General features: G+C 31.3%; 1 protein-coding gene and 1 long non-coding RNA gene across 2 annotated transcripts in view; one reads left to right on the top strand and one right to left on the bottom strand.

Annotated features, from left to right (window-relative positions):
* Window positions 1-23,213, bottom strand: part of LOC127716709 (uncharacterized) — a 112,682-nt gene that overhangs the window by 77,353 nt on the left and 12,116 nt on the right. The gene's annotated exons all lie outside the window — the stretch shown is intronic.
* On the top strand, window positions 1,578-6,288 carry LOC127716713 (uncharacterized). The gene is made up of 3 exons (XR_007989094.1): window positions 1,578-3,168; window positions 3,759-3,858; window positions 5,792-6,288. It is a non-coding gene; the product is annotated as an uncharacterized LOC127716713 (long non-coding RNA).

Below are 23,213 nucleotides of genomic sequence, written 5' to 3' on the forward strand. Positions count from 1 at the left end.
GGAAATTAAGATACCGGGTTAAATGTTTACTTGATTGACAGGAATCAATTATCGGTGAGGCTCCAGTAGGGAAAATATGATGACGTTTTTAAAAGTTGCCTTTTATTATAAGTGGATTATATACGATCAGTTCGCACAGGGACAGTCTATACAAACGATTTGGTACCCAACCAGATTTGATGTTCGCCGGGACTCCAGGCCGTTTTTTTCACAGAAACTCGGTTAGCAGGTTAATTGTTTTTATGATAAATGCCTAAAAAAATCCCGTTTTTCCTGTCCATTTGTATAACTTCCTACGTAAAATACGTCTGTGGTAAATACCTGGGACTATTACAATAACATTTGAAGGACCCACAACAACTTATTAAACTACCAAGCCACTGTACATAATGTATATATATATATATATATGTTATTGTTAACTATTTTTTCCTTATTATATTAATTTTAATTAAGTCCATATGTACATAGCACACAGGTTCCTAGGCACATAGGACTCTACTAACTCCCGTATTCGGAAAAAGAAGAACAGTTAGTATAATAGTCCCAGTAAATACACTGGAAATTTCAGTAGACGGATATTAATAGTAAATTGCTTGAAAACCTCCACAAATTAATCATACAAGTAAGCTAAGACTTCTATAACACGTGTATTATATTAGATTCAGAAATTAGGTAAGATTTTGCTTGTACGATTTATTTATTCCCGACGAAGTAATCGGTGAGCGTAAAAGTCTATAATCCGGAAAATGATTCGGAGTCGGTTTTCATGTTAAAACACTGCTGAGATCTAGATCTTGTGACGCAGACGACGAAAGAACGCTGCAGAACAGATCAACAAGAACCTTAGCTTCAATGCCTTCATAATCATAGGAAAAGATGTGGTCTGCCATTCAGAAGATGGTTTTCAACTTGCCCAGAAAACTGACTACAACTTGTGAACTGTCAGTGTCAATCCAACCGCACATACAACTATCCACCACAGCCTCCACAGGCTAAGAACAATGTCAATAATGATGTCCCTAACGAAACGCCAACGGGTATGAGTCCATTTCAATGACAATTTTTTTATTTGGAAACGGCCATTTAATATTGTGGGTGGGAGCAGTGGATTTGGAAAATGAATAATCTTGCCTTGCCCTTAAAGATATCAGAATAAAAAATTATTTTACCCACCAAAATAAAAGATATTTAAGACTTTAATATGTGTGAAAATATCTTTTTTTACAACAAAAAAATAAAACAATCAGGAATCACAAAATAAAATTCCAAAATTCATCCTGCCTCCTCCTGTAACAGAATATTGAATGGTCGTTCCCTTATAAAGTCAGATTATACAATATTTATTCAATGCAAAATTCAAAACATGTAATATAATATGGGTAAACATAGTCCAAATCATTATGAGGTCTTGTAGTTTTAAGGCTATGTTTATAGTCTTGCTGAGCAGAAGCAAGGTGTCACAGAAAAGCAATGAAATTACTTACCATTCAATGAGGGGCGTAAAAGGGGGGTGGGTATCTGCACGGAAAATAAAATCACCATTTCACGATGAACGAACAATTAAAAATTTCTTAATAAAGATTTCACAAAAAGTATTACTATTAATTCAGAAATTAATGCGATGTTTTTATTATTCCGAAAAATGCGACAGGGTTGTAATCGCAATAATTTAAACTTGCATTAATGATTTTGAAATTTTGTATATGAAGTGAACAGGATTTGTCTCAATATCGCAAAATTTAAAATCGCACTTTAGTTAAAATGACAATATCTCAATAATAAATGCACGCAATAATTCTGAATTTACAGTATTTTAATTACAATACACCTTATCATTATTTGTCCGCCATTACTGGACTTCACACAGGTTCCCCGTAAAATTTTGACATCATAATACAAAATATATGACGCCACAATGGAAAAGGGATTGTTGTATGACGTCAATAGTTCAAGCAGGACAGATTCTCGGGTCAGCCGGGAATAGGGATAAGGTGTATATAAAAAAGATGTGGTATGATTGCCAATGAGACAACTCTCCACAAGAGACCAAATGACACAGAAATTAACAACTATAGGTCACCGTACAGCCTTCAACAATGAGCAATGCCCATACCACATAGTCAGCTATAAAAGGCCCCGAAATGACAAATGTAAAACAATTCAAATGAGAAAACAAACGACCTTAGGCCTTGAAAAAGGCGCTTAACTCATCAGATGGATACAAATAAAATACATCTAACAAAAACACAGAGTGGACGTGGCGGGTCTAAGTACTGATCTGAAAGTACTTGAAGTATAAACTGACAGCTAGTTCAAAGCCACTAACAACTAATAAAAATAATCATGCATCTAACATGTCTACGACTAAATACAAGTATGTCATTATGCACTTCCTATTTTTCTTATTTTTGTGACTTGTGTGTGGACCATACAACTTATAGCTATTTATCCACCATGACTGGACATTACAAAGGTTCCTGTAAAATTTGTTTGTCACTTTTTAACTATGAGGCAAACCTATACCATGTATGGACGGCTTTAATCGGTCCTGACAAGAAAAATATGAAACAATTCAATTGAGAAAATTAAAAGTCCAATTTATTACAAAACAATTAACGAAAACAAGAGATATTGCATGACAGTACATGAAACAACAACAACCACTGAACTACAGGCTCCTGACTTTGGACAGGCACATATAGAATGTGGAGTTAAACTAAATTTGATTGCACCAACCGGGACAGTGGTGTTGTGGCACAATATTCGAACAAACTATGCAAAACATTAAAAGAAAAACAAATATGACAAACAGCAAAACACAACAACCACTCAATTACATGCTCCTGACTTGGTACAGGCACATAGAATATGGTAGGCTATTAAATCCCTACCTACCTACCCTAACTTTTTTTTTAGATGTAACTGGAACCACACATACTATTTTATAGAGAACATACGTATGATTGAAGAGATTGTTGTAGCTTAAGCTAAATGTGCATGTGTTTAAAAATAATATTTAGTATGGTTTTAATTGATTGATAACAAAATCAATTTTTATACCAATAAAAAACAATATTCACTTCTTTTAAAAGATCTGGGCCATTTGAAGTTAGATGAAAGATGATCTGCATCAATGCGTTTATGGAAAATACCAATTGTTTTGAGGTAAGAATGACACAGAATTTTAGAGACACAAAATAAGTCACAGCAACCTTACAATTTATAAGAATATACAAATATTCATTTTTTCACCTTGGCATAGTCAATGAGTATATTTGTGCCAAAATCATATAGCGTAAGCTCTATGAAAATAGTACTGGTAAACGTTGAAAACTTTGTAAAAATTAATTCTCCTAACTATACTTACACTAAAAATGGTTAATCTTGGAAAGAATATTAAATTGATGATTTTTTGCTTTACATCCAGTCGCAAATACTTCACTTTGATGTCAACTTACCTTCGATTATATATATTAGTTGCACATGTTACTTGTGCGTTATCTATTTAAAATCACAGTATGGGCTGTTCGGTTCCAAGCGAAGGGGGTCGTAAGACACTTTTTGTTTTCAATCAGCACTGATAAAACTTTAATTGATTATTTCCAATATATCTTTCTAAAAAAAACACAACCCATCAAATTTTAACAAAGTGTTTTCTGATGGCTCTTTTTGATTTTCACTTTGACAACTGATGAATATTTTATAAGAATTCATAAATTTAGGTGTCGGTATTGATACTTATATTTAATTTTTAGAATTGGCTCGTCAGACGTCAGTGAACGAGACTTATGACTTTATGTTCATGATTTTCAACAGAACTATTAAAAAAAAAATGGTGCAGATCAACAGTATCTGGTATGTACATGCTTTAGTTTTAATAGTATAAAAATAAGCTGGAAGTGTGGTATGTTTTCCAATGAGACAACTATCTACATGTACTATATAAATGCTTTACAAATGTAGATGAGAGCAATAATAGCTATAGGTCACCATACAGCCTTTAAATTTAAAGCCAATACCTTAAATTTAGCTATAACGCTGACACATTCATTACACATGACAATATAAAGCACTAAAATTCCAAATATATTTGAAATAATGAATTCCTACATTTTTTGCATATACATTGAAAACTAATACATGTACATTGTACTATAAATTTGTATAAGCAATACATGTATATATGGGACAAGTCGAAATATCAGAGGTTATAAACTATTTTAACAGGAGTTAAGTCTCTTAGAAATGTTAATTTTATATAGAAAATAGCACTCATATGTAAAATTTATGCCAGATTTTTATAAAATGTATATCAATGGCTTACATCATCAATGTCAAGATTTGGATTTAGGGAAATAGAAAGAAATATTATAGGGAATTACTAACAGTTCAAATAAGAATTTGTGGAATTTTAGTTATTGTCCCTGGGCAGACAAGACATATGCAACACAGGGGACATTGGAATTCTGTTCTTTTATTAGCTTGAAGTTGTTTTTACCTCACCTGGCCCGAAGTCCGTCGTCGTCGTTAACTTTTTACATTTTGAACTTCTTCTAGAGAACCACTGAATGGAATGGAACCAAACATGGCATGAATGTTCCTTATGAGGTGCTGACCAAGTGTTGTTACTTTGTAGCCGATCAATCATCCAAGATGGCCGCCAGCGGGGGACTTAGTTTAACATAGGACCCTATGAGAAATGCATACAAATGTCTTCTTTTAGAGAACTACTGCATGGAATGAAACCAAACATGGCATAAATGTTCCTTATGAGGTGCTGACCAAGTGTTGTTACTTTGTAGCCGATCAATCATCCATGATGGCCGCCAGGGGGGGGACTTAGTTTAACATAGAACCCTATGGGAAATACATACAATTGTCTTCTTTTAGAGAACCACTGAATGGAATGGAACCAAACATAGCATGAATGTTCCTAATGAGGTGCTGACCAAGTGTTGTTACTTTGTAACCGATCCATCATCCAAGATGGCCGCCAGCGGGGGACTTAGTTTAACATAGGACCCCATAAGAAATACATACAAAGGTCTTCTTTTAGAGAACCAGTGAATGGAATGATACTAAACATAGCATAAAAAAGCCATAAATGTTTCTTATGAGATGCTAACCAAGTGTTGTTACTTTGTAGCCGATCCATCATCCAAGATGGCTGCCAGCGGGGGACCTAGTTTAACATAGGACCCTATGGGAAATGCATACAAATGTCTTCTTATAGAAAACCACTAAATGGAATGAAACCAAACATAGCATGAATGTTTCTTATGAGCTGCTGACCAAGTGTTGTTACTTTGTAGACGATCCATCAACCAAGATGGCTGCCAGCGGGGGACTTAGTTTAACATAGGACCCTATGGAAAATACATACAAATGTCTTCTTTTAGAGAACTACTGAATGAAATGAAACCAAACATAGCATGAATGTTCCTTATGAGGTGCTGACCAAGTGTTATTACTTTGTAGCGATCCATCATCCAAGATGGCTGCCAGCTGGGGACTTAGCTTAACATAAGACCCTCTGAGAAATAAATACAAATGTCTTATTTTAGAGAACCACAGAATGGAATGCAATATTAAACCAAATTTGGCCTCTATCATTATTTAAGTATCTGTTATGATTTTTATCTTTTTTTATATGATTTCAAAAACCTAATTAGAGTCAGGTGAGCAACACAGGCTCTTGAGAGCCTCTAGTTTATTTACTCAGGTCACAAAATACCTGCACTTACTTGATATAATTTTTTATGTGAAATGATCCTGTTCTATTTTGAAGGGAATTTACTCATAAAGAAAAGAGAGCTGGAGACTCAGAGAGGCAGGAAAAGAACAGACCAGGGAATCACAGATCCATATCAGATAATAAAATTGAATCGAAAATTAAAAGTTTGAATTTTATGTTATTGAAACTATTAATTTACAAACTTCCTGAAAATTTGGATTTTTTTATTATTGTTTAGAGGCTATGGGTATTTGACCATCATCAATGTGTAAGCACATTGATTTTCATTCAACTTTAAGAACTTCTTTTTAGATTTTTAGGGGAATTTCTGTTGTATAAGTTTCAAAGTTTTGTATGGATATCCACATTTTGAATCATTCTGAATGTTTTCTGAATATATCTGAATCCTTCTGAATCTTTCTGAATCCATCTGAATGTTGTCTGGATATTTCTGAATGTTGTCTGGATATTTCTGAATGTTGTCTGATTATTTCTTAATCTTTCTGATTAAGTTCAGAAGTTTTCTGAAATCATTCTGAATAATGTCTTAATTTATTCTTACATTATTCTGATTTTTGTCTGAATGCTATTCTGATTTTTGTCTGAATGTTCGCATGAAAGTTCTGAATTTTTCCTTAAAAGTCCGAAATCCAGCAAAAATTCAGACATTTGCATAAATGTACATTATTACAGCCATTCAGACATTATTCAGAAAAAAATAAGAATAATTAAGAATACTTGTCAGACAGAATTCAGACACCATTTTTTCATGAGGGATACGACAATTAATGCATTTTACCCTTATGTTTCATTTTTAGTAATGGTAGCCATGTTTGTTGACAGGTATTAAAAAAAAACCACAAACTTTACACTATATACTCTAAGTTTATTTAGTTCATGTTAGGTGTGAAATTGGTCTGTTGGTTTCTGCAGAAGGAGATTTATTTTAAAATTTACAAAAGCAATGGACACCAAATGATGGCAATAGCTCACAGCTTCACAACATAGGATTACTGTCATTCAGTTTCAGGACAATTTCCATTTTTTTACTTGGAAAAACAAACATCTATAAAACCTTTACTTTATTCTGGAAAATAATGTTATGACTAAATCAATTAGTCTAGGCTTGTACAGTCAAAAGTTCAAGGCAAAGGATAAATGTAGAAGGCCAAGAATTGTTCCTTATACAGAGATAATCTATTTAGGTATGCCTATGGCCTTAGCCATGTCGAAATTTATGCCAAGTATATCAGATTTTATTGTGACATATAATTGTGATAATAACAAGTACCATCATTCCTTTATAATTTACATTACCAACCACCCAACAGGTCAATTATCATCAATATTTATAGAGATTATGTTTATAATACATTAACACATACTGTTAATTAGGAGTTAATTCTGCAGTGTGAACAATTGTCAGTCGTTATTACATACAGCAACTATATGCTAGGTGTCAGAACCCCTCGTTTAACCCTTCACAATAATTACACATTCAGTATACTGCAGTATACCTTCTAACTAACCACAAGGAGTCCCCTTAATCTATTCTCAATTAGCAATACAAAGATACTTAAGTCAGCACCCAGTGGCGCTTTGAAATCCAAACCAGCAATTGGGATTAAACACAATTTTTTTTATACATTTGATTACTGGAAAGAAACAGATAAAGTTTTTTTAAAACTTGTATACGTTACAAAGGAAAGTTACTCTGAATAAAATGATGCAATCAGCACAAGCTTCATATATAATAAAGCAATCCATCAACTTATGAAACAAATGTCAAGACTGTTAGAAATTCTGCTCTGACAAAATCATTTTTAAATAATCTTGAACATATTGAAATATAATTGTCTGCCTGCACCACAAGGGAGTTAGTTATCTAAAACATGTATGATTTATGTGTTTTCTTAATTTTTCTAGTGAACATGGACTTTTAACTTTTAAAAATTTCCATGAAACCTCTGCTATGAACATTGCTTTCAATTTTACTGCAAATTCTTGCAAACAATATTGTAAATAAAATAGAACTTAAAAAGCTAGATTACATTTTTTGTAAATAAATAAATATGTCATACCCTTTTTTTGTTGAGAAGTAGTAAATATCAGCAATAGTACATAATACTGGTTTGAATTATCTGCATAAAACAGCATAACATAATTTGTATTAATATGTAACATAATGACCAAATATTCACTTGGGTCATTACAATATAAAATTTCAGGTTGACATGCAGGTATGTAGAATAATCGATAATGGTAACAAATAGTTTCAATTATGCTTCTTAAAGAGAAACACAATGGCAAATGGAACTTTTATTAAGTAAGGAAGTATATAATACTATGGATTCATTTATTTTCATGGGTACCAATTTTCGTGGATTGACGAAAACTTGCATTCATTTTCATGGATATTAGATTTCATGTTTTGCAAAAGTCTGCATCATTCCTATAGAAAATTTTCATTCAGTTGGACATTTAAATTAGTGATTCCCCTGTAATCACGAAATCCATGAAAAATGGTATCCAACCACATCCACATTACCTCAATATTTCCAGTGGTTTAATCATACTTGAAAGTTGTATTTTTTGTAATAGCCTTATTTATTTGATCTTAACTACTATCATAAAGTTTCTTAAGAACAAATTGAGATGGATCTTAAACTTAACACTACCCCCCCCCCCCCCCCCCCCCTTTTTCTTTTTAATACTGACCCTGTAATACAAACTGATCCAAAGATATTTCAACCATTGCTCTATTGATTGATGTTTTCTTTACTGGGTTCCAAACTTAACAATGCAACTATTTGTCAGTTTCTGCAATTCTTTGTGCATTTAAAACAGATCTGATTAGAAGAATAAATTTTGGTGAACCACATGTTACTGTTAAAATTGTTACCTGTGATATCTTGCCAAATCTATTCAGAATATAATACTCCACGAGATCATTAAAGAAACATATTCAACCACATTACACTATCATTATATCTATCCATTCTCAACAGATAAATCTATAAACTTTAAAATGTTATGCAATTCTCACATTTTAAATTCAGTTGGATAAATAAAATAATCAACAAGCAATAAAGATAGATTCTTTAGTTTGTCCCTTGTTGTCATGTTGTCCATGATAACCCACTGCATGCAAAACAGTAATTTTTTGTCACCAATGGCACTTCAACATGGAGAAATTATAATTTCCTGCCAGCAGACCTAATGACAAATCAAGTCTAGTTCACAATTGAGTCCGAGTCCATAAGACAGCCAACAAATTTACCATTCAAGATTTGCATAAAACAGAATGTTTTTGGCAATTATCAATCTTCTGTAAAAGATATTGTATGGCAATTATGCCGTCTGGGTATCCACCACCATATTTGCTTCTTCATAATTATGACAGAAACACATGCAAATAAAAGAAGCATGACATTTATCAAAACCCACTCTTCTATGCTACAATTATACTATATCATGAAAGGCTTCAAACGTCTGTTATTAACAGGATAATTCTAGTGGAATACCAATGGAGAAGCAAAACAGTGCACACAGCATGCTAAGATGTTTCATGTTGTTATTCGATCACTGTCATACCACCTACCCAACACATTGTAAATTCTACAATAATTTGTATCCAATACAACCACCTGGGGTTCAATTCTCCAAAGGGTGGATGGGTTAGAATTGATAATGGAAAAATTTTAAACTGGATTAATTTTTCGATATGGTATTTGGCCCCAGGGTCTTTTTCGGGAGGTTCAAATATCATATGACACCAGGGAATAATTCAAACTCGTAATCAACAGATGAATATTCAATAACCAACAAATTATCCATCAATTAATTTTGGTTTATATTTTCAGGTTTTGATCATTATCAAATATAAAATTACTGACAAGATAAGTAACATTGAACACTTGTCCGTACACAAAATCTGCAAATCACAATAGGCACCTAGAGAGTACAAATAATGCATCATGCAAAAACAAAACAAGAATATGTGTTCATAGGAAAGCCACATAGATGGGAAAACATAATGCCCTCTACTAATGAAGGCCAGCATAAAAAGCTTATTTACATGGTTATTGCAGAATAAAGATTTTCAAAATTTATTCCAAATTTAACTGAAATATATAACGCAAGAGAATTTGTGCCAGATATTAATGGTTTCTGAGATTCAGCAATTTTTTCATTAATGCAAATTGTTCTTTTTTTTCATTGACCTTGACCTGACTGACAAAGTGTACACCAAAACCTTTTTACAAATTAGGATGAAAGGCCAATTTTTGAGATATTTCTATAAAAAAAAGCCCACATCTTATGGATCATTCATTGCCAAGACTAGTTGAAATTGGAGAAATGGTTTCAGCAGAAGATTCTTTTTTAAAGTTTACTTCAACGGATAACAACAATTGAAAGTGATAGCTCACATTGCCCATTAGGCTAGGCGAATTTGTCTAGAGAGCTTACTGAATTAATATAAGCATGGTGACAACATAAACATAGCAAAGAATAAAACACAATACTCTGTACCTGGAAGCTAAATCAAATTACTTTATCTTATGATATAGGAATCATTTCCCTTGACAAATTAATATCCATTGCACTATTTCAAACAAGAATATTCCCAACAAAACTGATGCTTCTCAACATACAAAGCTTCATACCTTAGGTATCAGAACAATCCAACAGATAACTTATTCTACATACAGTGGACAATCAAAAGGCAAATTTTATATCCTTTCCTTTGGTCTCTTAGTAGATAGTTGTCTCATTGACAATCATACCACATCTCTTTATTATCATAAACACAGAATTTTTTCACTGCTCAGCTGTCATTAAGGCAAATATCATACACTTATATATCACCTTTCTATAGCTTTCTGTCAAATATCATCACCTCCAACAACAAAAAGAACTGTCATATTATCTGAACATTTCTATTCTATATATTCACATTGATATTTTCTTCCTCTTTTAGAACCCAGATACACAACATTTTGTAATTGACTTGTTACATATTAAAAAAAAACAGCTGAAAAAGTATGCATGTATAAACGTGACATAATCTATATAATGATCACAACTGGGTTATTTTCCCTGAATAAAATCCAGATTAACATTTAGTCAGAAGTGAATCCTTTGACATAATGATCTTGTGTGACAAATGCTATAAATTTGTTCTATCACAAAGGGATTACTGTATTAAGTTTGTTCATGGAAATTAAAAGGGCATGAAAACATTGGAATCAATTTAAATAACTATTTTTAGCAGCTTATAACTTGGAAAGTGAGAGACTTAAACTCTCTTTATAAATATAAGAATTAAAGAAGATGTAGGGTTCATGTCAATTAGACAGCAACCCAATAACACAAACCATCACAAGACATCTATGGTCAAGATACAGTCTTCAACAATGGACAGGTGTCTGAATAATATGTCAATCTCTAAATTGTCTGGAGTCTTAAAGCCTACAAAAAGATTTAACAGGGAAAACAATCTGCCATCAACACTAAATTCTCTAAATAAACAAAACATTTAAGTTTTTCAAATAATATTCAAATATTATTCATTTTAATCTCAAGAGAGAAAAAAGTTTCAAAAGGACACCATGCCATTTGTCACTAATTATCTAAAAGCAGTTAATAAATTATTAATTTTCATTACATGGCTTAATTAAATTAACAAAATTCATAATATCTTTTTTTTTTTTTGTGTTTTGTAACAATACAACAATACAATACAAATAGTTTATTTACGTCTCACCATTAATATTACAACATAATACATGTATACATAAAACAATATAAAATATTAATGCCATTCTAAAAAGAATTATGAGAGACGGGATTAAAAAAAAAATATATATATATTGAAAATTAATAATAATAAACAAGTATTGATAATTCTAATTGATTTATTCTTAATATTTCTTTAAATAAAATTTTAACTCTTTTTAGTAGGTACTATTAAAAGTGTGTTTTTCTGGGAATAAATGAACAGGTTTTCAGGATGTAGCTGTCATGTAATCAATGAGATATTCCAGTCACCAAATAGAGATACAGTAGTCTTTTTAAGTGACCATCTAGTAATATAGGGTTATTGCATGAATATAGGTCAATTTTGTAGCAAGCTTGAAAGTGCAATATATATTCTATGAGGGATAGTAATATTGATGCAATTACCCTTTTATTGTATAGCAAAGATTGAGGTACTGTTTAAAACTTATTTTTTTTAACTGATAATGTCACTAATTCAGAGCTTTATTTGCAATAGTGCACTATTCTGCACTCTATTGTTCTGCATGAAATATAAAAAAAGTATAAAAAATACAACACTTCAAGGAAAATTCAAATACGGGAAGTCCATAAAAACGTGCAAAATCAAAACACTTGAACAATTGAAATACAACTGCCATATTCCTGACAATACTAAAAAAATTAAAAACCATCAAGGATCCATATCTATTATGTAAAAAGACATGTGTCCTTACAATATGTCAAGCTTTAAATCGCCCCACAGTCTAGAAAAAAGACGAATAAATTTAACAGACTATAAAAAATCTGTCATCAAACCAAATTCCTTAAAAAACAAAAGATCATTGACCTATAACAATTAAAACTACAATTGACTGAGAACTACCTGATTTGGTACAAGTACATTGGCAGACTATACATTATGGGTTTTTCTCATTGTTGAAAGCCGTACAGTGACCTATAATTACTTATATCCACTTCATTTAAAATCTGGTGGATAGTTGTCTCATTGGCAATCATACCACATCTCTATTTTTATATAAACATGTGGCAGTGTTAAAACATTTTTTTATATATCTCAACATCCCGCTTTTACCAAAATCCAACTACAACAAAAAAAGTTAGCTTCAAAACTATGACTACTTAGTTTGATCTTCAGTACAGCATGAAAGAAATAGAATCTATTCACCAGCTCTAAAGTATGTTGTTCCTGACCTCTAAAAGTGTCATGTTTGACCCAAACAGTTTGACCTTTAAGCCAATGACTTTGGGACTTGTTTCCTTAGTTGGTCTTTTTCTTATTCAAAGTTTTTGACATTTTTGGTGCTAAGATTATAAGCATAATATTCAATCAAAACTCCTGTTTAAACTAATGCTAGAAAACTTTTTAATGCCAAATATTTAATGAAATACACGTATAAACAGACAAATTGAGAAATGTAACACTTACTACGTAAAAATTGCTTGGTTACTAGTCATATCTGTCCAAAGTTGTAATGAATATGCATGTAATATTTGCCTCTGACCATAAGGCAAATTACAATTGATCAATTTATCTGATATTATTCATAAAGAATGAAACTGTGCCCAATATGATGATTCATTTAAAAATAAAACCATGTAAAAAATACTAGAGATATAAATGTTAAAAAGTACATGAACAACAGATGGCTTAATAAGATGAAAATCAATTCTCATAAAATACAGCTATTGTCAATTTTATTGCTTAGAGAAAAAAAGAAGTCTGTGTTGAACTTGTCACTGATTTCTCTTTCATAATCATTTATTGTGTGCTACAAACATATTCAATGTATAAGCTGTTTATCTAACTATGTAAAAGGGTTTTATTCTGGAAAAGTTACACACCTTGATATGAAATTAGGCAAATTTGCAATATCTTACATTTGCATTTATTTTTTTGTCAGTAAAGTAAGCTTACAATTGATTTTTTTGTCAAACCAATAATGCCACATAGTGCTAATTCCCATTTATTTCCTTTGTGGCATTTTTACCTTTCATTTTAAAATTATGTTTCTAAGGTTGATTATGATTAAATCAATTTAAGTGAAAAGCAAAAAAAAACAATAAAACACCATGATTCTCTTTACATCACATTTTTTTTTGTGCAAGAAGATTGAGAATCTAAATAATAATTCCATATGTATGCAGCCTAACAGATAAGTTAGTTTACTATACAAAAATGTAAAGTTTTAAAACAAAAAAACTACCAATTTATCTCATATCAGGTGCAAAAATATAAACATTATTCAAATATCCAACATACAGTACAGTGATATTTAAGATTTGGAAAACATTTCTTTAAGAATTTAACTGTATTACTTACAATAAGAACACTATAGAGAACATCTGAAGGATACATTGCTATATAAACCGAATTATAAAACCTATCATTTTCACTGGTATTTCTTGAACCTTTGATATTATATATTTTCATTAATGTCTGCCTTAACTTCGTTAAGGTTGAGGTAATTCAAAAGTGACAATAGGTACTTTAGTTTTGATATAATAGAAAAGCATCTTCTAAATGTTTTTGTAAAATTTACATTTAATTGGGTCGATTTTCATTTTGTTTTTTTTACCTGCAAATATAAATTATAAGCAGGAATCAATCAAATAATTTCCTATAATATTTGTCTGTAAAAACACATTTCTTATATATACTTACTTTGGTTCTTGCACCAGAATGTTTTAAACATTTTAAATTCAGAACCTACTAACCCCCATAATCACTCTTCCAATATATATTTAGATCCTCATTTTATAAAAAAAACATAGCAATCATATTTAAGCACTAAATCTGGATTAAAGCTTACCTGTTGATTGTTATTTACTATCTTGTATAAGAATTCCAGGTAATTAAATAACATCCATTTCAAATTCACCTGTGAGTTTTACTGACCATCAAATAATCCAAGAAATAAAATCAATCACTTAAACTTTGCTAGCTTCCTTGATTTTTTTAATATAATAATCTCAAATCAAAATTACTGAACAACACCTTGATCAATACATTTATTGTCATAATCGTAAGATAAGACCAACCGGGTATTCACAGATCAAACGTTTCTCTCGTTAACCTATTTGTTAATGACATCACATCTACATATGAGCCTTAATTAGCGTTTATAAACCTGACACTATTTAGCAAACGAGCAACATATGTATTGGAAAAACGCATTGATTTACGTAATACTGAAGTACATTAGAATGTAAATTCTACTGCTAAAGGATTACATCAAAGATTAAAATTTTTATCATTCTCCACCATTATAAGTGGTAACATAAAAGTCACAATCAGTTTTTTATGTTAATATGAAAATAAGGAGATGTGATATAATAACAAGAAAACTATCTAACAGAGACTAAAAGAGCTATTTAGAACTTTTTACTATTATGGAATATTTATTTAACAGATGACGATGGATATGTTCCAACTGTTGTAACCACAACCCCTTCCTCTCTTCCTCAAATGTGACCTATCAAATAAGACTTATCACCAACTTTGTACTTACATGAGCAACATGATGGGTGCCACATGTGGAACAGGATCTGCTTATCCTTCCAGAGCACCTGAGATCACCCCCAGTTTTTGATGGGATTCTTGTTGCTAGTTTTCTATGTAGTGTTTTGTTTACTGTTGTTTATCTTTGTTTTTTTTCGTTTTTTACCATGGCGTTGTCAGTTTGTTTTTCGACTTATGAGTTTGAATGTACCATAACATGGACACCATCTGAAGAACCCAAAACTTGATTACCAACATGCTCAGTTAGTGTAATCAAATATTAGATTCTGATGATTCTGGTTACAGAGCTGCCGGTATCAGTATTTTTGAATAGGCTTACGTCTGTTTAAAAAAAAAATTAAAATTGTATATTTGAAAAGAAATTAATATATAGTGTGAACAAAAATGTCTAAGGTACAATGCTGTTATTGCTGTTCCTCATCTAATTGCCATAAGTTTTTTAAAGATAAGCATAACCATTTGACGAAAAATTGGTGTTTACTCAAAGCAATTTACCCTGAGTACAGACAAAACTGTACAATAGGAAAATTTACTGATGACTGGTCATTCATGATATCGTTAGCCTTTGTTTGAGTGTTTTATAGACAATTCCACTAGATGTATACCAAACAACAAGTAATCCATCATTGACAGTTATCACATTAAATCCTTTGTATAAATCCTTTTAACGAAGTTAAGTAACAAACTAAGGAATAAAGGTTTGGATCCAATATTATTGACAAACTTACAAACAACCATACTAACAATAGGAAATTCTACTACATGTAAGCTCCATCAAATTGGATTGCTTATATTTATTGACATTTTGTTAGCAATGTCAATCTATTTACCAATAAATTAATGTAACACTTAACACTTGTGTATGATCATGGAATTTTACCCAAGGATGTAACACAATATGATGTTTGACATCCACTGTGTATTCCTTATTTTTCATAGGATACAAATTTTCGTGGATTTTGTGGGTATAGGTAAACCACGAATTTAAATGTTCAACAACAAAGTACAATTTTTCTAGATACTTGTATGCAAACTTTTGGCAAAACCCTGAATTCCAATATTGACAAAAAACAACATTTCCTTGATCCGTGAAAATTGATATCCACACAATAAATGAATCCACAAAAGCTGACAATTTTTCAACTTAAATCAGGCCGTGAAGATATTAATGTAATATGAAAAATGAATGATGCTCTGTAATACACTGAAACACTCAAACCCCTTTTGCAGGAAGCCACATAATTCACCCAAAACAGGACATCGTTTACTTTGACATTCGTACACTAATTTGATGGTCTGGTCCCTGCACCTTAATGTAGGATGTTTGGTTGAGAAAAAGCAATTACAAATTTTAAAGTCTTTCCTTTGACCTAGCTGGGTTTGGAATCCACAACATATCCAACACTCTAGGCCAACACATCACTTTGAAGCTGTAAGGCAAATAGAGAATCAAAATAAATGGAGAATGTGTCTATGGGACACAGATGATGCCCCTGCTTGCTTACAATATTAGAAAGGGGAATAACTCAAGAACGGTAAAAGTGATGCCACCCAAATTCAAACTTGATCTGTGTTTTGCAGTAATAAGCATTGAATATAAGCTTTATAATTTTTAGTTGAGGCAAACTAAAGTTAGAGAACAGAAACCAATTTCGGGACATACAGACGGACGGATGGACAAGGGTAATACTTAATGCTCACTCAGGTGACGGCTATAGCATAAAGAAAAAGTTCTTGCAATAGGGAATGCAGTATAAGCAAAGTTTTATCCCAAATTACAAATTCATAAGTTTTCTGAAGATATTAATCAAAAGGAGAACATAAGTTAAATAATTGTTTACACTGTGGTCATTACCAATATTTCTTGTTAGATGTAGAGTAACTGTATCAGACGATGGCTGTCCCTAAACATAATTGTGATTTTTTTTGCAGTTTTTTGTGTGTTAGTCTGTAAATGAGAGTGGAGTATACAAAGTGGAATTATTAGCACCCTTTTTCTCAATGCCTGTAACCCTTTAGATCTGAAAAAAAAATTGTTACACTTCTTAAATACAATGGTCCTTTTATTTAATATTTTTTAAAGTTTTCCTGCAATAAAATCAAAACTTTGGAAATTATTATCAACAAGAGGCTCTCAAGAGCCTGAATCACTCACCTGTAATGTTTTGCTTAAATCTTTCATCAATGATTATTTTTGCTTTTCAATATATATTAATGAGTGGCTAAAAAATGCCATTTAAATGTTCTTTGTATCTGTCATATTTTCTTCAAAAGCAAAAAAATGCATTTTACCCCTATGTTCTATTTTTGCCATAGTGGCAATGTTTCTTGAAGTACAAGGAAATAAAATACAAAATTCAAACTAGATACTCTGAAACTTATTTAGACTAAGTTTGGCTGAAAATGACTCAGCAGTTTCAAAGGAGAAGATTTTTAAAGTAAGCAAACTAGATGAACAAATTGTGAAAAATTGTCTTTAAAGGACAATAACTCTTTAAGGGGTCAATTGACAATTTAGGTCATATAAAAACTTATTTGTAGATCTTACTTTGCTGAACATTTTTGCTGTTTACAGTTTATCTTAATCTATAATAATATTCAAGATAATAACCGAAAACTGCAAAGTTTCCTTAAAATCATCAATTCAGGGGCAATAACCTAAAAATCAGATACCCGATTTGGCTGATTATTTCAGGGCAGGCAGACCTTGACCTAATGAATACTTTAACATCTTGTCTGATTTGCTCTAAATGCTTAATTTTTTGAGATATAAGTCAAAAACTGCATTTTACCCTATGTTCTATTTTTAGCCATGGTGGCCATGTTTTCTGAGGAAACAAAAAATAAAACACAAACTTTATTCTAGATAAGCTAAGAATCATTCAGCTTAAGTTTGGTGTAATTTGGTTCAGAAGTTTCAGAGGAAAAGATTTTTTAAAGTTAGAAAACATGATAAACAAATTGTGTAAAATTGTCCTTAAAGGGCAATAACTCCTTAATGGGTCAATTGACAATTTTGGTCATAAAACTTATTAGTAGATATTACTTTGCTGAACATTTTTGCTGTTTACAGTTTATCTTTATCTATAATAATATTCAAGATAATAACCAAAAACTGCAAAATTTCCTTAAAATTGCCAATTTTGTGGCAGCAACCCAACAATGGGTTAATAGATTCATCTGAAAATTTCAGGGCTGATAGAACTTGACCTAATAAACATTTTTACACCAGTCAGATTTGCTCTAAATGCTTTAGTTTTTGAGAAATAAGCCCAAAACTGCATTTTACCCTTATGTTCTATTTTTAGCCATGGCAGCCATGTCTAATGACCTTTATTTCAGATACCCTTAGGATCATTCAGCTTAAGTTTAGTTGGAATTGGTTCAGTAGTTTCAGAGGAGAAGATTTTTTAAAGTTAGAAAACATGATAACAAATTGTGTAAAATTGTCCTTAAAGGGCAATAACTCCTTAACGGGTTAATTGACAATTTAGGTCATATAAAACGTATTTGTAGATCTTACTTTACTGAACATTTTTGCCATTTTCTGAAACCCTTTCAAAATATTGAAAAAAAAGGACCATATATATACTTAGCTCAGCATGATATAACCATAACAACAAGTGTATATCAATATGAATACGGAATTAGTAATTTCATTCTATTTATCACAATTAAGTGTGATTTTCAGCCAATTTACATCTGAAATATACCATATTTAGCTGCATCAAGTTTTGTTAGCAGGTTGGGCTTTAGAAGGGCAGTTAGGTTTCCTCATTGTTTTAATTATTTATGTTTCATCAATTTGTGTATTGCATTTCAATAGACTTAAAGTGATATACAGTAGATTGGAAACTATAAGTGTTAAGAAATTTGTGGCCACTATATACAAAATTTATTAACAAAGGATTACCTATCAAATGCTTTAAAAACTGAATGTAAACTAAAAAATTCTACCTGCCAATTAAAAGTTTTCCATTCTTTTATTTCTCAAAACACAATAGGACAATTATAAATGACCAACACAAATAGGGGTTTGGAAGGTTAAAAAAACTTCATCAAAATTGGTTTAAAAAAATAATTTTAAGGGATAACCATAAATTGACCACTTTTAAATTGCAGTAACACACATCTTCAAATCAAACCTCTTGCCAAAATGAAGTCAATAACAAAATTTTATCTAAATTGAAAAATTTATGTCTAATTTCCATAAATAATACAATAATTTATGGAGCAAATTCTGAAATAAAATACTGCATATCCAAATATTCAAACCATTCCATTTTGTCCGTTTCTATAAATATATTTAGTACCAGAATTTAATCCCTTATCATAACTACTGTCTTTTTAGAAACACTGAACATATCATTAAGAAATATAATAAAATATTTATAATGAAATAAAACAAAGTTACTTTATTTTCTAATACTGTAAAATGAAATCAGGACAGACAACAATGAAGTCACAGTCTTGAACCATAATCCAACCCATAAAATTTTCAGTTGAATCAAATCCTAAAGAAATGGTGTAACATATGTCCCACTATAAATCTATGATGTCTTCAAAAGCTTATAGAAACCTTGCTGCACATTTAAGCATGTGCCCTTCCTTTTAGATTGTCACGAGACCTTAACTCAATTTATATAGTTGATTTATTGTATAAAATGAAATTAGTATTTTATGCAATCCTTTTGGAAACAAATGCTACAAATAGACAGAAAACATTAATTTAGATGACAAAATTTCTGAATTTCTCTTTTTTTAATCTAACAGCCTTGTAGTTTAGTACTGACACGAGAGTTACTATGAAATAGACTGCCAGGTCTCTGATTTAAATTAGGAACTACAGGAAATGAGAGAGTTAAAAGATCAATCAGTAATCATCTAAATAACACAAGTTAACCAAAATAAACATTTAAAGGTCATCATATGATTTTGCAAACAATGGTCAATCACCCATTCCATTTGTCATTTAAAATTAAAAAAAATTAAAAAGTCTAGACAACAAAAAAATAAGGCGATAGTGACAAGGAGGAAATCAAAACAAATTGAGAAAGACAGATACTACCATGGTCAACAGAAAAAGGGGTGTTTGGTGGCCGAGTGGTCTAATTTGTCCTTCTACAGTAATCACTTGTCTGACAACTCTTGAAGGTTGTGAGTTTGAACAGCACTCATGGTGAGATGTGTTAGACTCTGATCTTAATTTACTAGGAATGCTTGTTTTCCTCCCAAAGGTTGTGTCTCGTACTCTCTTATCACTTTGGCTTCCTACACCAATAAAAACTTGTCACCAAAATAAAGCCAAGGTTGTTGAAAGTAGCATTTAACACCAACAAACAATAAAAAGAACAAAGACATATAGAGCAGTCACACAACATGTTTAACAACACCACATTATGTGCCTGTCCCAAGCTCAAGAGCCTGTTAGTCTAATGGTTGTCATGTGTTGCTGTCTGCCATTTTAATATTATTTTTAGCATTAATAACAAGCTGATGATTTTCAATTTTGAATTGTTTTATATTTTGTCATCCTTTGCCTTTTATAGCTATTTCACTTTACACTATGTGTTTTGCTCATTGTTGAAGGCCATATTGTGACCTGTAGTTTGTTTACATCTTTGTACTTTGGTTGATAGTCGTCTCATTAGCAATCATTCCACTTCTCCTTATATCTATACATTATAACAGTAATATGTTCTTCTTGTCACCTAAATCTTGGGACAGATTTAATTATCATGATTATAACAATCATATTATTTACATGCTGCTTTATTAAACAGATGTACAAACAACCGAGAAATACTGAAATGTCAAATGGTGACATAACAAAAGAAGGAAACAACTGAAAATGGACAGATTAAAATCAGATTAATGGAATTTTCTGTTGATTTTATAGGTCAGATTTTAACACTGGTTACCCCCTGGAGTCCATTAAAAGTTTTATCTAAGACTGCGTAATCAATAGAGTCAACTATTATCTAACAATCGTAATAGCAATTTCCCTACAAATGGAAAGTGGAGACCTTATAAAGAATTGCTTATCTTGATCAGTTGTAATATAAATCTGTGCTGATCTATAAATACTAATGTGCAATTATTCTTATGGTATCAGGTAACCTTGAAAATTATGTCATTTTCCAATCCATAAATGGCATAATCTAAGAATCTAATGCATTCTGGGTATTACTTACAAAATGTACACCAATACGCTTTTACAGACTAACAACCTAATTACAATGGATATTCAACCAACATTGTAGTTTAAGATACATTTTTTTAAAAATGGCCAATCAGAATCAAAGATAAGCTTTGAAACCATGTTTACATCTGATTTGAAAAAGATAATTTGTACAAGGCTTTCCATACATTCATGTCAAGGTCGGTTAAAATTCTCCATAATAATTTTCCATTGGATAGTAGCAAAATGAGGACCTTCCATATATATATAATTATACCTGAAATGTTTGGTTTAAATGTCATGTTTGTTCAGAGGTGATGTGGAAAATGTAAATTGTCTAACAACAGATGTAGGGAGGAAGGGAAGTGATGGTGGACGCAAAGTGATGACAATAACTCACAAGTCTCTATTGTCTTTACTGGTATTGTTGTTGGATTATGGTCTCATTGCAGTATAACCTACATTCCCTTGTATTAGGATATTTTCAACTGAAATGCATACCTTTTTCTAATAATTTAACCCTTTTATCATTTTTCTATGCAATTAATGTTTTTATAAAACATACCTCTGAAATACATTTTTAACAAAATATTTTAGATTTTTGATGAATTATATTACATTTTTCAGTTGAACTTTAATTTCTTCCCATATATCACACAATATCTATCAAGAGACAAACTCTTCACCACAAAAGTACATTTTATACAAGTCTAAGTTTTCTTCCAAAATCTTGAATTTAAAAACACATATACACAGACCTAACAAAAATTACCATAATTTTAATGTATAATACTTTTTAAAAGTCTCCATCTGTAAATAGCTTTTAATTTTTAATCTCAGCTGCTTATATCCTTAAATAATTCAGAAATAAAAATAAAATGGACATAAACTCTGCCACATTCTATATGTGTCTGTCCCAAGTCAGGAGCCTGTAATTAAGTGGTTGTCATTTTTCGTTGTTTCTCATGTTTGTTTTTCGTTCATTGTTTTGCATAGTTTGTTCTTGTATTGTGTCGTTACACCACTGTCCCAGGTTAGGGGGAGGGTTCAGCGCCAGCAAACTAGTTTAAACCTGTTGCATTTGTTTGCACCTGTCCTAAGTCAGGAACCTGATGTTCAGTGGTTGTTGTTTGTTGATGTGGTTCATAAGTGTTTTTCGTTTCTCGTTTTTTATATAGATTAGACCGTTGGTTTTCCTGTTTGAATGGTTTAACGCTAGTCATTTTTGGGGCCCTTTATAGCTTGCTGTTTGGTGTGAGCCAAGGCTCCATGTTGAAGGCTGTACTTTGACCTATAATGGTTCACTTTTACAAATTGTGACTTGGATGGAGAGTTGTCTCATTGACACTCATACCACATCTTCTTATATCTATTTTGACTTAGATGGAGAGATCTCATTGGCACTCATACCACATCTTCTTATATCTACATATAACCAAACAAACAAACTCAGGATTTACAGCTTTCTTTTTAGACTCTGGAAAATTTAGAGCTTGATATATTGAAGACTGTATTTCTGATGTCTATATAGACATCAAATGTCTTGCATGATTATTTTAGTAGATGGGTTTCTGTCTCATTGATGGATGCTCTATACCCTTTTATTCCTATTTCAACAATTAGAGAATTCAATCGTTTATACTCCTGAATACAACAACAGATCATTCTGTTTTCTGTAATACAAGCCCATAGTTCATAGTTGTACAACATACAGTAATGGAACTTCAAGACAAGCTAATTTTCTAGTAGACGTTGAATTACAGCTGACATTTAACAGCAAATCCTCAAGAGCAATTTTTAATATTTCTTTTGTTCTTAGCATTTAAAGTATTGACTTAACAAACTATCTTTCTAAGACACAAATGTATGATTTTAAGATATATTATCTGGTAATAGTTTGTGCCGATATCTTTTCACACTGTCTGCCTACTGGGGGGTTCATGTACTGTAGTTAGATAATAAAAATCTATTTAAACTGATGTTTTTGGTGCATT

Source organism: Mytilus californianus, unplaced genomic scaffold (genome assembly GCF_021869535.1).
Source record: "Mytilus californianus isolate M0D057914Y unplaced genomic scaffold, xbMytCali1.0.p SCAF_9, whole genome shotgun sequence".
NCBI lineage: Eukaryota > Metazoa > Mollusca > Bivalvia > Mytilida > Mytilidae > Mytilus > Mytilus californianus.